A 13,851-nucleotide genomic window follows, 5' to 3' on the forward strand; every position below is an offset into this window, starting at 1 on the left:
GCGATACCACCTCAAAACACCTCGTTCGCTACGCTCACTCGGTGGTTTATTCGGTGGTTATCGCACCTGACCAGGGATTATCTCACCATATACACCTCGGGCCGGGGCATTAACCCTTTATTAGCAGATAGAATATAAATAATTTGGGTCAACGCAAGAGGCCAATCAGCTTGCCAAAATCACAATGATAATGTGCACTTTATTAAAGGATTTTCAAGGCAAGTAAGTTACTAGTATTCGTTTCCTTTTACGAGACTAAATTGTCCTCGATCAATCACAGTACCGCCCCCTCCCCTCCCAACACATTAAGTCCCAAATACTAAGTCAAGACCAAGCATGCTAGCAACTTGTACAAAATGAATGACGAGACTCAACTGGTAACAAACCATTTATCATTTGCAGAAAATATTTAGTAAGCACAGTTCATTTCACTGGCTGTCCTTGTCAGATTGACCAGGAAGAATTACTGGCTGGTACACATCTTTGGGTAGAAATTAGAGTTTCATAATTATCAACAGTTATAATAGTGATTTAACATACATGTAGCAATCATATAAGAATTCCTGTTACCTTTTACAAAATGTTAATTTGCACATAATTATTCAAGCTTGTGTGTGTATATTTACATGTATATCGTATCATAGATGACACGAGTTATAAAGATGCGAAGGATAACAAAATTCTTGTACATGACCTAATACTATATTGAAGACCGACGTTTCTGCGATCGCCTGTCATCTCACTTGCCATGAAGAACATGTTCTACATGTGGGGAGCAAAAGCTGTCTCATTGGATCTGAAGCTGAAGCTTTTCCACGTGTATGTTCTACCTGTACTGCTACACAACGCCGGGACAGGGGGAGTTACGGAGCAGCTTGCTAGTAAGATAGACATATGGCACCGAAAGCAGCTGAGGCGCATAGCCGGCTAAATCTACCCTAACAACATCAGCAACAAAAACCTCAAGCAGTGTAAAACGTCTCCACTACACAACGAAGTCCACTGTCGCAGATGGCACCTTTTGGGACACATACTACGTATGCCTGAGTCATCACCTGCCCAAAAGACACTTAACATCGCCTTCAGCAAGAAACTGACACCTAGACTGGGTAGGCCCCGCGAAGGCCTTTTAGACTGCCTGATTGACGACGTGAAATTGTATTACAATCAGAACGTCAAGATGGCACCCTACATGCTGAATTGGCTGCGGGACCAGGCAGCGGACAAGGCACGATGGAACGGGATGTACATGGACATTAATGAGGACACACACTGATTTGGTGTGCCGATGACAGTTTTGATTGATAAGAACTGTACATTTGCACCTAAGACCAGTATATATTACTAGTATTATTATTATTCTGTATGTAGCTTGTTTTGCAAAAAGATTTCTAGTCACAGTGCATTTGTTAACTTTTTTTTGCAGGAGACATTTTAATGGTGCGGGTTGGGCCGAACGAGGACTTCACCCAGAACAGCCAATGCGGACAGAATTACCAGCAGGATAGTGTACAGTTGGGCAAGGTTGTTGAGACGCCTGTGATCCACCAATGTTTGGCCGTTATGTGTCGGTTCATGCATCCAGGTCGTACGTATCGAAGTGCGATTTGCACCTGTGCGAAGTCGAGGTCTATGTTACAGGTAGTGTTTTTGGCCTGTTCCATTTGATTTTTTTACGCGGGGTGCGGTCCCTTCATTCGATGAGAAGTTAATTTTTTAGACTAGAGTGATTATACAAATGTCCTTTTTTAGCTGAAGTGTTTTTGGACTGCTCCACATTGCATAAGGTCTTGCTGGGAAAGTAAATCATTTCACGGGGGGAACTTTTTAAAAAATAAATTGTGGACTAGAATGGTGCTTCGAAATTCATTTTTTGCCCAAAACTGTTCTTGGACTTGATCATTTTACACGTTGGTACCACTGAAAGGGTTCATTCTCACGGGGTGATTTTTTAAAATTCAATTTTGGAGCGGGATGACTGTATGCAAAGTCTAAGTGTTTTTGATCCGGTCTCATGACTTTCAATAGTCAATATGCTCCCAATAATAGTATTTTGAGTGTTCAAACCCACTAGTAGATGAACAAATCAGTTTCGTAGAGCAAGAGCCTGTATCGAACACATCTATACAGCGTGTACGGTCATCACGCAGGGCCCGAATGTAACAGGGGAAATCAAACTTTCAATAGTTTTATTGACTTTCCAAGGCTCTTGATTGGGTGAACAGAGATCCCATAGCTTATAGATTCATTTACAACGGCATTGATTAACCATAATGACTTGTCATGGTTAGAAATAGAAGCATGACTGTATAGAAGTAAATGGGTTCAGTACACAATTGTTTCCCACGCCCTGATGTGCCGTCTCTAGCCCTATTGGCTATATATGTGATTGATCTTGCTCAAAACGTTAAAATTCGGGACTGGGTGTCAGACATTTCCCCAAGCTTATTGTTATATGCAGAAGATGTCATCATTGTAGCAGAAAATAAAAAAAAGTTGAATATCTGTTGCTGAATGGTATTTTAGATGGCGACTTATAAATGAACAACAACCTAGCCTGTCCTTGGTGCTGAACACTATTAGTATCAATACATGAGCAACTAAGTTTGTTCTCGGTGCTGAACTCTATCAAAACATGAGCAACTAAGTCTGTCCTTGGTGCTGAACACCATCAAAACATGAAGAACTAAGTTTGTTCTTGGTGTTGAACACTATCAATAGATGAGCAACTTATCCTGTCCTTGGTGCTGAACACTATTAGTATACATGAGCAACTTAGCATGTCCTTGGTGCTGAACACTATCAATACATGAGCGACTAAGTCTGTCCTTGGTGCTGAACACGATCAATACATGAGCAATTAAGTTTGTTCTTAGTGTTGAACACTATCAATACATGAGCGACTAAGTCTGTCCTTGGTGCTGAACACGATCAATACATGAGCAACTTAGCCTGTCCTTGGTGCTGAACACTATCAATACACGAGCAACTACCTCTGTCCTTGGTGCTGAACACCATCAATACATGAGCAACTAAATCCTTCCTTGGTGTTGAACACTGTCAATATTTGAGCAACTAAGTTTGTCCTTGGTGTTGAACACTATCAATACATGAGCAACTAAGCCTGCCATTGGTGCTGAACACCATAAATACATGCGTAAGTAAGTCTGTTCATGGTGCTGAGTACCATCAATACATGAACAATTAAGTTTGTCTTTGGTGCTTTACTCTACACAATGATTTTTCATGTTTACTTCTTAATCATTATAGTAACGAATCAGGAATAGAAACTGTCAAACCCCGTTTAACATTTAAGGGGGGGAAGCATCTATTTCATATCTAAGGGAGCAACCGCCCATTTATTATAAAGTCATGGTTCTGGCGGGGGGGGGTCCAGCTTTAGGGTCTAAGAAGGCAGGGACCATCCGTTTTACATGGGGTTAACGATCTGGGAAGGGGGTCCTTTTCTGTTTCACACGGGGTCAAATGTTCTGGGAAATGGGGCCGACTATGTTACTTGGAAGTAAGGGTATGGGAAGGTGGGTCAAAATATGTCACATGAGGTTCTGGAAAGGAGGGCCATCTGCTAAAATTAGCAAGGATTTGGGGGGCCATCCATTTCATATGGTGTGGGAGGAGAGACCATCCACTCCACAAGGGTAAGGCAAGGTAGGAACCATCCATTTCACGACGGGTAAGGGTTGGGTAAGGGAGGGACACATGGGGTCACAGCTTCTGGGCAGGGGAACTTACCATATAAATATGAATGTATGGGAAGTAAAGGGCCAACCATTTAAGATGGAATTAAGGGTGTGAGAAAGGGGGACGATCAATCTACCTGGGGGTAAGGGTCTAAGAAGAAAGGCTATCTGTTTCATGTCGAACAAAGGGCTCGGGGTAAGGAAGAGACCAACCATTCCACATTGGGTTAAGACTCTGGGAAATTGGAACATCTATTTACTCGGGGTAAAGGTCAGGCTAGGGAAGGACCAGTCACTTCATATGGGGTAATGACTTTGGGAAGGGGGCGTCCATTTAACAGAGGTAAAGAATATAGAAAGGGACCAAAGATTTGGGACGGGATCATCCATTTCACAAGGGGTTAAGGATCTGGAAAAGGGCCATGGGATTACATGCTCTTGGAAAGGGGGAAACCATGGAAACAATGGTAGGGGAGGGGGACCAACCACTTCATACATGGGATTAAGGGTATGGGAAGGGGCCATCTAATACACATGGGCGTAAGGGTCTAAAAGGGGAAAGCCACAAAACAATTACAACACAACTGATTTCAAACTGTTTATTTAAAAGCAATATATGAATGCAAAGTGTACACATATGTACAATGTACAAAGCCACACAGTACAAAAATTGCTCTAGCACTATTTAAGCTAAATACATCTAACTAAAACTTAACATCTACCCATTTGGGTAAACAATTATCCCTACTCTAGGACACAGTAGGCATCAGAGCCTAGAATCAGTAAATGTCGACATTGCCAGTACATGGTATAGTGGTAGATTGGAGCCTTTGTACGTAAAGAATCATGGAAATCTTTTTTGCGGTCTTAAGGTTAAGGCTTTGAGCTGATTGTTAATGTTGCAAAAATATGTTGTATTAGTCTGTGTGTGTGTATGGTGCGGTTAGTCTGTTAGTGTGTGTGTTCGTGTTTGTGTTAGTGTAAGCGTCAGCCTAAGCCTTAGGTTCGGAAATTTCCAAAGGACTGATTTAAAAGGCTACAAACAACCTCTACACAATAAACGTACAATGTTGACATCTACTTAACTAACATGTAGACCACTTGTGTACAAAAATACACGTGAAATGCACTAAGCAAAGACTATGTGCGAACAAAACAAACCAAAATCATTTCAGTTTAGCCACCCCTGTACTGGAATGGTATGATATGATATCATTAATACAAAGGCTGCTTACAAAAGGCGAATGGACAGCACTGCACCTCCAAAACACAAGACGAGACCAAAATGAAATCTGACTCGAAACTTTACTCGATCTAGCTTAACTACATGTATCTAGCATCATGATATAGATTATGGCTGTAAGATGGCACACTTTGCATTCTGTTTAGATTGATTCAGTTTCTGTGATTGTGTCGATACCGAGAAGTCGAGTGTTTCTGAAGGACAAAAGATCAAATAGGATTTTTAAGCACCTGTCTTTCTTTCTGGCCCGTGTCGTTCTCTTGGTTCGGGACCCAAGATAGCGACACAAAGCAGATTATGTAATGGTCCAGGTTCCCGACAACCACTGACCACGACATAAAACAGAAATGACAACAGTTAATGATTAACCAGGAAAGTTCCTGTTTTATAAAGAACAGAATTTACAGTAACTGGTTGAGTACGATCAGGGCCATCGACACAGCCACGGAAACCAAATCAGTCACACATCGGGCCTGTACAACACAAAAGCGGGCTGAAGTCATGAGTGCATCTTTCTGGACGTCACCGTGGAGATGGCATCAAGCAGCCTGTCACCAGGATACGTCCAAACATGAGCCTTGCAGCTGCAGTTGTTCCGGGCTTGATGGCACCATTAAGATACTGGAAGCTGCTGTCTCATTCCAAACTTGTTGTACCTGCAAGAAAGTGAACAGCAAACAATTATGACGAGATAGACCAACAATATTTTGCTGTTTTGGAATCAAAACATTTTGGAATTTGGCTCAAGGGCGCCTTATGCTCTTGCAAGGAGAATAATAGTGGCAGAAACCATGCAGAAGAGAATACTGTAATGGCTTTGGCGCAAAAATGTAACGAGAACTGCTAAACTTAGAGGTTACTGATCTTATCTGATCAAAGTTCGTATAAACTGTTCAACATCAAATCAATGTCATTCTGTATTTGCGGTGCGAGTTGTACAGGATACTCACAGTAGTGTAAACCCGGTCAACAGTCTTCTGGTCTGCTGCCTTCCTCCAATACTAGCGAACAGGTTCAACTTGAAGCAGGGCCAGGAGGTCTGCACGCATCAGCAGCCTCACAGCTAAGCTGTTGTCCTAATTTTGAAAAGAAAAAGAAAACTTACTAACTAAGCATTGTTCAGGCATTTAACTTGTCAGATTGCTATCCTATTACTGCTTTCATGCAATACAGTACAGCACAGCACCTTGTCATATGTCTCTGAAGGACTGAATGCCTCCTTGGCTCGGTGATGCACTGGGTGTTGTCCAGAAGCACTTTCAGTGACAGGCGATTGACAGCTCAATTCCCCAGCTCTTTTCCTCTCTTTCGGCGTGCAGGCATTTCTAACAAATCGGTAAAATTAACAGACATGCATGATTTGCCTCAAAACAGACAAACACACAGGGTACAGATAACAATGTTTACCCACATTTTTTCCACTTTGCAAACAGTAAAACCGTAATACAAATATGTCCATATACTTCAAAGTCATAGAAGAGACTCTTCTACTGAGAGTAATTGTTTAGGTACCAACTGCAAACTTAAACTTACCAACACAAATGGACAAAGACCGTTGTCATACAATTAAAAACTGTGCTTTCACACAATACGGTACAATACCTTGCCATATGTGTTGTAAGACAGTCAGACTGCAAATCCTCATTCGATCACGTCCGGTACGTTCCTTCGCCAGTCCTCGCCTCCCTTTCGACGTCCGGACGTTTCTTCTTACGGTGCGATGATCCTCGGTAGAAAAGACAAAACGAAAATGAATTATTTTGGCCCAGAAATACAGTAAATATACCTTACACTTAAGTTAGTTAAAGTACATAAAGTTTACTTGGTTTGTGATTAAAATTTCCGTTCTAGTTTTAACATGCAAATAGTGGAAAGAATTGATATGTGGTACCGATTGAGTGTGCTTTGATGAAATCCCAAGGTATGTTGTCGTTTGTTTCCGTTTGAATTTCGAGAACTATGGCTGCTTCAGTCTGTTTCTGCGGTGTACAAGCCCGATGAATGGCTGATTCGGTTTCTGTGACTGTGTCTTTATTTATTTATTTATTAATCTTTCAGGGTAGTCCCTACAGTTTTGATAAAACTGATTTCCAAGGGAGCCCAAATGAACATAATGGCCATAAACATAAAGATAACGATAATCATATAACATAAAACGTGACTAAATCAAAATATGGATAATAACTTAAATGCGATTAGCCCAAATAATAACAACTCAAAGTCGTTAATTACAAAACTCATCACAACAATAATCATATGAATAGAACATAACAGTACATAAATAAACGAAACCAAGCTAATTTTCAAACCAGATTCGAGGTCGTTGGTCAGAGGGGTCAGAGGTCAGATTGTAAAGGTCGCTTGAATGAATTCAGAGTGGTTTGTGAAGTTGTTGTTGGATTAAGGGAATTGTAGATAGAAACCGCTCTGAAAGCAAACGTTCGTTGGCCTGTTCGAGATGTGTACTTTGGTCTGTGTAACTGTTGAGCCTGTCTGGTGTTATAACTGTGTATTTGATTGTTATAGTTAAAAGTATTGATTAGATAGCTAGGTGCTAGTCCATGCAAACATTTGTACACCATAATGTCTACGCCGAGAAGTCGAGTATTTCTACAAGAATTAACTACTAATAAAAAATAGGTTCTTCAACCACCTGTCGTCCTTTCTGGCTTGTGTTGTTCTCTTGGTTCGGGACCCAAGAGAGCGACACAAAGCAGATTATGTAATGGTCTAGGTTCCCGACAACCACTGACCACGACATTAAACAGAAATTACAACAGATGGTGAACCAGGGAAGACCCTGTTTTGTAAAGAACAGAATTTACGCACAATATAGTCCCGGCCAACACAGTCACAGAAACCAACAGAAACAAAAATCAGCCACACACCAGACATGTACACCACGGAAACGGACTGAAGCCTTGACTTCAAAAAGAGCCTCCGTTTACAAAATGCACGTCCGAATATCTACCAGAAACATCCCTCGGTATGTCAACAAATAACACTCAATTCATTTACTTTCTATCGTGCCTATGACAAGTTAGTCCCAGTCCATATCTGCAAGATGTTACCATTTTAACCCCATAATACACATAAGCACTCAACTTGAACCTTGCAGCTGCAGTTGATCCGGGAATGATGGCACCAACAAGATCCTAGAGGCAAAAAAAGTGAATAAGGTGGGACGGAATAACGTCTTGTTTTGGTGATAAGTAAGGCACAAATCTGTTGAAGGAAAAGCCATGCGTGATTTGCCTCAACACCGCTGTAACAAACACACAAGGTACAGATAACAATGTTTACGACCAATTTACACTTCACAAACAGTCACACCGTAATACAAAGGTATTCATATACTTTCTTCAATTTAGAGTCAGATAAGTACGTAATAGAAAAAAAGACTTTTCTACGGAGTGTATAATTGTTTAGGTAACAAAATCAAAATTGATACTGTAAACTTAAGATTACCAACACCAATGAAAAAGCCATTATCACTCATCAATATGGCCAAAGACTGTTGTCTTACAATTAAAAATTGTGTGCTTTCACTCAATACGGTACGATACCTTGTCATATGTGTTGGAAGACTGCGAATCTACATTCATTCGGTCACGTCCGGTACCTTCCTTCGTCAGTCCTCGCCTCCCTTGCCACGTCCGGACATTTCTTCTTACGGTGCGATGATCCTCGGCAGAAAAGACAAAACGAAAATGAATTATTTTGGCTCAAAAATATAGGAAATATACCTTACACGTAAGTTAAAGTACAGAAAGCTAACTTGTTTTGTGATTAAAACTTCCGTTCTAGGTTTATCGTGGAAAAAGTGGGATGAATTTATGTGTAGTAACGATTGAGTGTGCTTTGATGAAATCCCAAGTAATGTTGACGTTTGTTTCGGTTTAAATTTCGAGAAGCTATGGCTGCTTCAGTCTGTTTCTGTGGTATACAAGCCCGATGAATGGCTGATTCGGTTTCTGTGACTGTGTTTACGCCGAGAATTAACTACTACTAATATCAAATAGGTTCTTCAACCACATGTCGTCCTTTCTGGCCTGTGTTGTTCTCTTGGTTCGGGACCCAAAAGAGCAACACAAAGCAGATTATGTAATGGTCCAGGTTCCCGACAACCACTGACCATGACATAAAACAGAAATTACAACAGATGGTGAACCAGGGAAGACCCTGTTTTGTAAAGAACAGAATTTACGCACAATAGCTGACCGAATACAATCCGGTCATCAACAGTCACAGAAACCAACAGAAACAAAAATCAGCCACACACCAGGCATGTACACAATAAAAACGGACTGAGGCCTTGACTGCAAAAAGAGCCTCCGTTTACAAAATGCACGTCCGAATATCTACCAGAAACATCCCTTGGTATGTCAACAAAACACACTCAATTCATTTACTTTCTATCGTGCCTATGACAAGTTAGTCCCAGTCCATATCTGCAAGATGTTACCATTTTAACCCCATAAGACACATAAGCACTCAACTTGAACCTTGCAGCTGCAGTTGATCCGGGAATGATGGCACCGATAAGCTCCTAGAATAAAAAAAAAGGAATAAGGTAGAGGCAGAATAACGTCTTATTTTGGTAATGAATTCATGAATAAGGCACAAGGATGCCCCACGTAAACTTTTGCATTCTCGGACGGTCACAAAAGACTTGAACGTTGTCGATTATTTCTTCTTCTTCTTCTTCTTCTTCAGTGCCTTCAATCTTAGAGAAGATTATTATGGCACTTTTTTATTTATTGAACTACTGATAACCTGTACAAGAGGTATAAACACATAAAGGCGTAGACTAACCTGTTGTCTCAAGCGGCCGCGATGTTCTGTGTGCTGCGAGCTGAGTCCGTCACCTGGCGCTGGCAGACGAGTGGCGGGGTTTCATGCAAATAAGAACAGGGGCAGGTCTCGCTCAGTCTGCATGATAGCATGATATATTAATTCCTTGACCAATCACAGACCAGTAATCTTTTTTTACCTGTGTCCGTCACCTTAGACGCGCTAGCAGACGATTGCCGGGGTTTCACGCAGATAAAAACAGGGGCAAGTCTTCGATTCGCCCAGTCTACAAAATTTATTAATTTCTTGACCAATCACAGACCAGTAATCTCTTTCACCTGTGTTGGGCACGCGTTTGTTAGCATTTCCAAGCCACGGCATTGTCATTCGATTCTTGAATCATACGAGACCGTAACCGCTTCGTCTCGCACCACCGAACGCAAGGGACACAATGGTTGCCGACGAGAGACGCCAATCTTTACCGTAGCCGTAACTGTTAACTTTCACGGATTACGTCCGGCGAGGCAGACGACAAGCTCTGCTTATCTATGTAGGTGGACTTTATTGATTATTTCTATTTATTAGAGGTATCCAGTTCTAATTGTGTGCCACTTTTCCACTTACCGTTGGCCAGTCGTTGAATCTTTCTGTGTTTGTTGCAGCGGTGGCGAGACAGTTGATGCGAGCCCGTCTCTTCTACCGGAATCGCATCTATGGAAAAAATATCTACCGGGCCGGGTACTTCACGACACGTTCCGGGAGACGTCGGGAGAATCTTCGGGTTCATCTTTGAGGACATCCGCAGTGCTCAAAACAGCAGACTGACGACTAAGTCTTTCCCAGGCATATGAGTCTATAATGACGAGGTATAGAAGCTGTTAGAAGTTGGTAGTATACAGGATTTTCTTTTGACGTCATCTACGCCATGTTGAATTACAGCTTAAGTCTGTTAACCACACGAAGATGCTTAATTCAATTACCCGCCAACATGGACATCGGAGGATTCAAATTATAATTAGTATGATATCATTGAAAAGCCTGTATTCATGAAGAAAAATACTAGTAATATGTCGTCATCATCAGATATTTATTTGTAGGACAACAGTCTTTGTCAAAACAACGCATTTATCAATTTTACAGTTTCAATTTCTGCATAGGAACTCTGACAGTAGAAGTCGTGACTGCAGAATCAGTGCACAGTTTTGCAACACGGTTGGACCTGTGCTGTGGGAAGAAGGAGAACTGCGTGTGACAGGAGGGTGACACGGCAGGCAGCAAATCCTAATTCACCAAGGAATCCTGCACGATATCCCCCACAAGGTAAATATTGACATTAGTAGTACTATTAGAGGTTCTAATATTGTGTATCACATTCAACCAATGGACAGTCGTTGAGCCTTTGCTGGTTGTTGCAGCCGTGGTGAATCAGCTGATGAATGTCTGCTTCTTTTACCAAAATCACAGCAAAATTCATGTCTGGACGCACTAAGAGAGAAGCTGGATAAGGGAGGTGCCAGGTACCAGCGTCACTGGAGGTGTTTTTCGACATCAGTGCATCATCAAGCCAAGGAGGCACCAAGCCCAACACGTAGGGTGTTCTTTTGAATTCAGAGTAAAGAGGTTTTGGGACCCCACATACAGACCTTCATTACAATTGCAATATTCTATTACGTAACTCTGCATGACTTCGGTTACCATTTCTACTCATGTTGGGGCATATAGACATCCCTGTGACCATTTTAAATGTTTTGATTTCATAAAATGAAAATAACGTTAGTCTGCCTTGTCCTAATTGATTGTTCATTTCACGTCCTTGCAGTGGGAAGACGCAGGGAAGGAGACATCTCTCAGCATCTTCCATGATCAACTACAGCTGAAATGGTGGAACTGATCCCGGTGAGAGGTTGCCATCTCCACAGCCAGAAAGGCCGGTGTTCGTGTGTGCCCCATACCAGAGGACCTGGAACTGTTAAGTTCGTACATGTCTTGTAAGGGGTTTGATCGTTTGAAACGGAACCATCTTACAGAAATGGGCTGGGATTGGCCTGATAGGAAGTAAATGATCTGTGATGTTACATTCATAACTTTAGCTGATATTAAGATTCCCTTTGTCTACCTGAGACATTGTCAGCAGGGCTGATCACAATCTCTTGTTGGTGGTGAGGTGTTTGAGTGTGTTTTGTTGACACCCTGAGTGATGTTGTTGGTAGGTGGCTAGGGCATTTTGTGAGTGGGGGCTTCTTTTGCACACGGGACTTCAGCTCGTTTCTGTGGTGTACAGGCCCGGTGTGTGGCTGGTTTGGCTTCTGTGACTGTGTTGATGGCTGAGATTGTGTTCGAAGTTACTGCGAACCTCAGACAGTAATACGGTCCTTTAGAAAGCAGGGATTTCCTGCATCTGTTGGCTTATGGCGACTTGGGTTCTTCTACCAACTGTCATCTTTTCTGCCTTGTGTGATGGTCTAGGGCCGGGAACCTACTAGTAGACCATTACATAAGATGCCCTGTGTCGTAATCTTGGCTCCCGAACCAAGACAACGGCACAGGGCCAGAAAAGAAGACAGGTGGTTGATGAGCGCGAGTTGTTGTGAGCTGACAGAACCGGGAAGTCTCGGTTCTCTGAAGGACAGAACTTTGCAGTAACTTCGAATGCAGTCTCGGCCATGGACATGGTCACAGAAACCGAATCGGCCATACATCGGGCCTGAATACCGCAGAAACAGGCTGAAGCGCTGTGTGTAGAAGTAGCCACTGCTCTCAGAATGTCCTAACCCCCTACCAGCAGCATTACTCGGGGTGTCATCAAAATGTACTCAACACCTTGCCGCTTATCAAGAGATCATGATTCTCTCCGCTGATAATGCTTCAGGTAGACAGAGGGAATGGTACATTTCTAGGTTGAACCTAGAACTGAAACTACAATCACAAATCAAGTTACTTCCTGTCATGCCCCCTGCAGTGTGTAGATGTTCTTGTTTTCATAGAATACAAAGTGTACAATTTTATAGTCATCAATGTCCTCTGATGTCTATCTGGTGTACTGTAAGCACCGGTACCTCTGAGCAAGTTACATTGATTTGTTTTTCTATCAGCACAAATAAAACTACTAGTAGTCTTCCTCGGTTAAGGACTGTTGGTTTTACAGTGTCAAACATTGTACGTACTGTGTTCTGATGGTGTCTGGGTTTGACTGTAGCCAGAAGTCGCTATTAAAAAATGCTGTACATTGTAAAAATTGATGTATTTCTTGTCTTGTAATGTATTCTTTCCATGTATTTCTTCCATTCAGACCTTTTGTTCTCACTTTATATTTCGTGTATTTTGTGGAGTTTCTAGTACAAAACTAGCCACCTTGTCCACATTGCCATAGAAAGTCATCTTGTCCAAGAACACTAAGAACAAAATATTTCTTAGTTTGGGTACTCGTAATCTATTTCTGTGATCAACGTTTGAAAATGTCAAGTACAACCTGACCAACATATTGTACACTTTGTTTCCCCGAATGTATCAAGAAATGTTATTGAATAAACGGTTTTAAACCAGGTGTTGTTTCAATTTGTCTATTCCAACAACCTCAACCTTAAGTGAAATGATACCCACACCCTCTAACTACCGAAAATGGATGGTCCCTCTCTCCCACATCCTGAAGTTTGTGGAATGGATGGTCCATTGGACTCCCTTACTAGAACCTGAAGACCATCAAATGAATGTACCCTTCCCTTTCCCAACATGTAAAACTTGTCCCCCCCCCTTCCTGGTCTCTCACCTCCACATGAAATGGACGGTCCCTATGTGTTGCAATAATTTGGAAGGTGTGTAGATATTCGCAAATGCATCCATCACTTTGGATCATCCCCCAAAACAAGACCCCATGACTGTGAATACACCTTTCTCACGCGGCGGCCATGATAGATCGAAGATGAGGTCAATGAGGCAAACAGACAAAAACAAACCTTGTTTCTAAAATCAGCTTCCATTTAGTTTTCACCCAAACCACACAAATTTTCACAATATAAGATGAAATAATAAATATTATAACCCAAAGATATAGCAATTTAGAGTAGCGTACACTGATCCCATAGTCCCTCAAGAGATGCAAAATAAAGACACAAT

The 13,851-nt window shown here is 41.8% G+C and overlaps 3 long non-coding RNA genes across 4 annotated transcripts; 1 reads left to right on the top strand and 2 right to left on the bottom strand.

Moving 5' to 3' along the window:
• Positions 1 to 4,286: 4,286 nt before the first annotated feature.
• LOC118412715 lies at positions 4,287 to 8,045 on the bottom strand. The gene is made up of 4 exons (XR_004830809.1): positions 6,547 to 8,045; positions 6,131 to 6,269; positions 5,895 to 6,020; positions 4,287 to 5,600 (listed from the first exon to the last, which is right to left on the bottom strand). It is a non-coding gene; the product is annotated as an uncharacterized LOC118412715 (long non-coding RNA).
• A 606-nt stretch (positions 8,046 to 8,651) lies between these two features.
• On the bottom strand, positions 8,652 to 9,857 carry LOC118412612. Its single transcript, XR_004830790.1, has 2 exons — positions 9,760 to 9,857; positions 8,652 to 9,493 (listed from the first exon to the last, which is right to left on the bottom strand). It is a non-coding gene; the product is annotated as an uncharacterized LOC118412612 (long non-coding RNA).
• A 534-nt stretch (positions 9,858 to 10,391) lies between these two features.
• On the top strand, positions 10,392 to 12,076 carry LOC118412613. 2 transcript variants are annotated; one of them, XR_004830792.1, is made up of 4 exons: positions 10,392 to 10,604; positions 10,879 to 11,058; positions 11,203 to 11,326; positions 11,558 to 12,076. It is a non-coding gene; the product is annotated as an uncharacterized LOC118412613 (long non-coding RNA). The 2 variants fall into 2 exon arrangements; XR_004830791.1 differs by having other exon boundaries at positions 10,393 to 10,604; positions 10,896 to 11,058.
• Positions 12,077 to 13,851: the final 1,775 nt, after the last annotated feature.

The sequence above is a fragment of the Branchiostoma floridae genome, chromosome 3 (assembly GCF_000003815.2).
Source record: "Branchiostoma floridae strain S238N-H82 chromosome 3, Bfl_VNyyK, whole genome shotgun sequence".
In the NCBI taxonomy this organism is placed as follows: Eukaryota; Metazoa; Chordata; class Leptocardii; order Amphioxiformes; family Branchiostomatidae; genus Branchiostoma; species Branchiostoma floridae.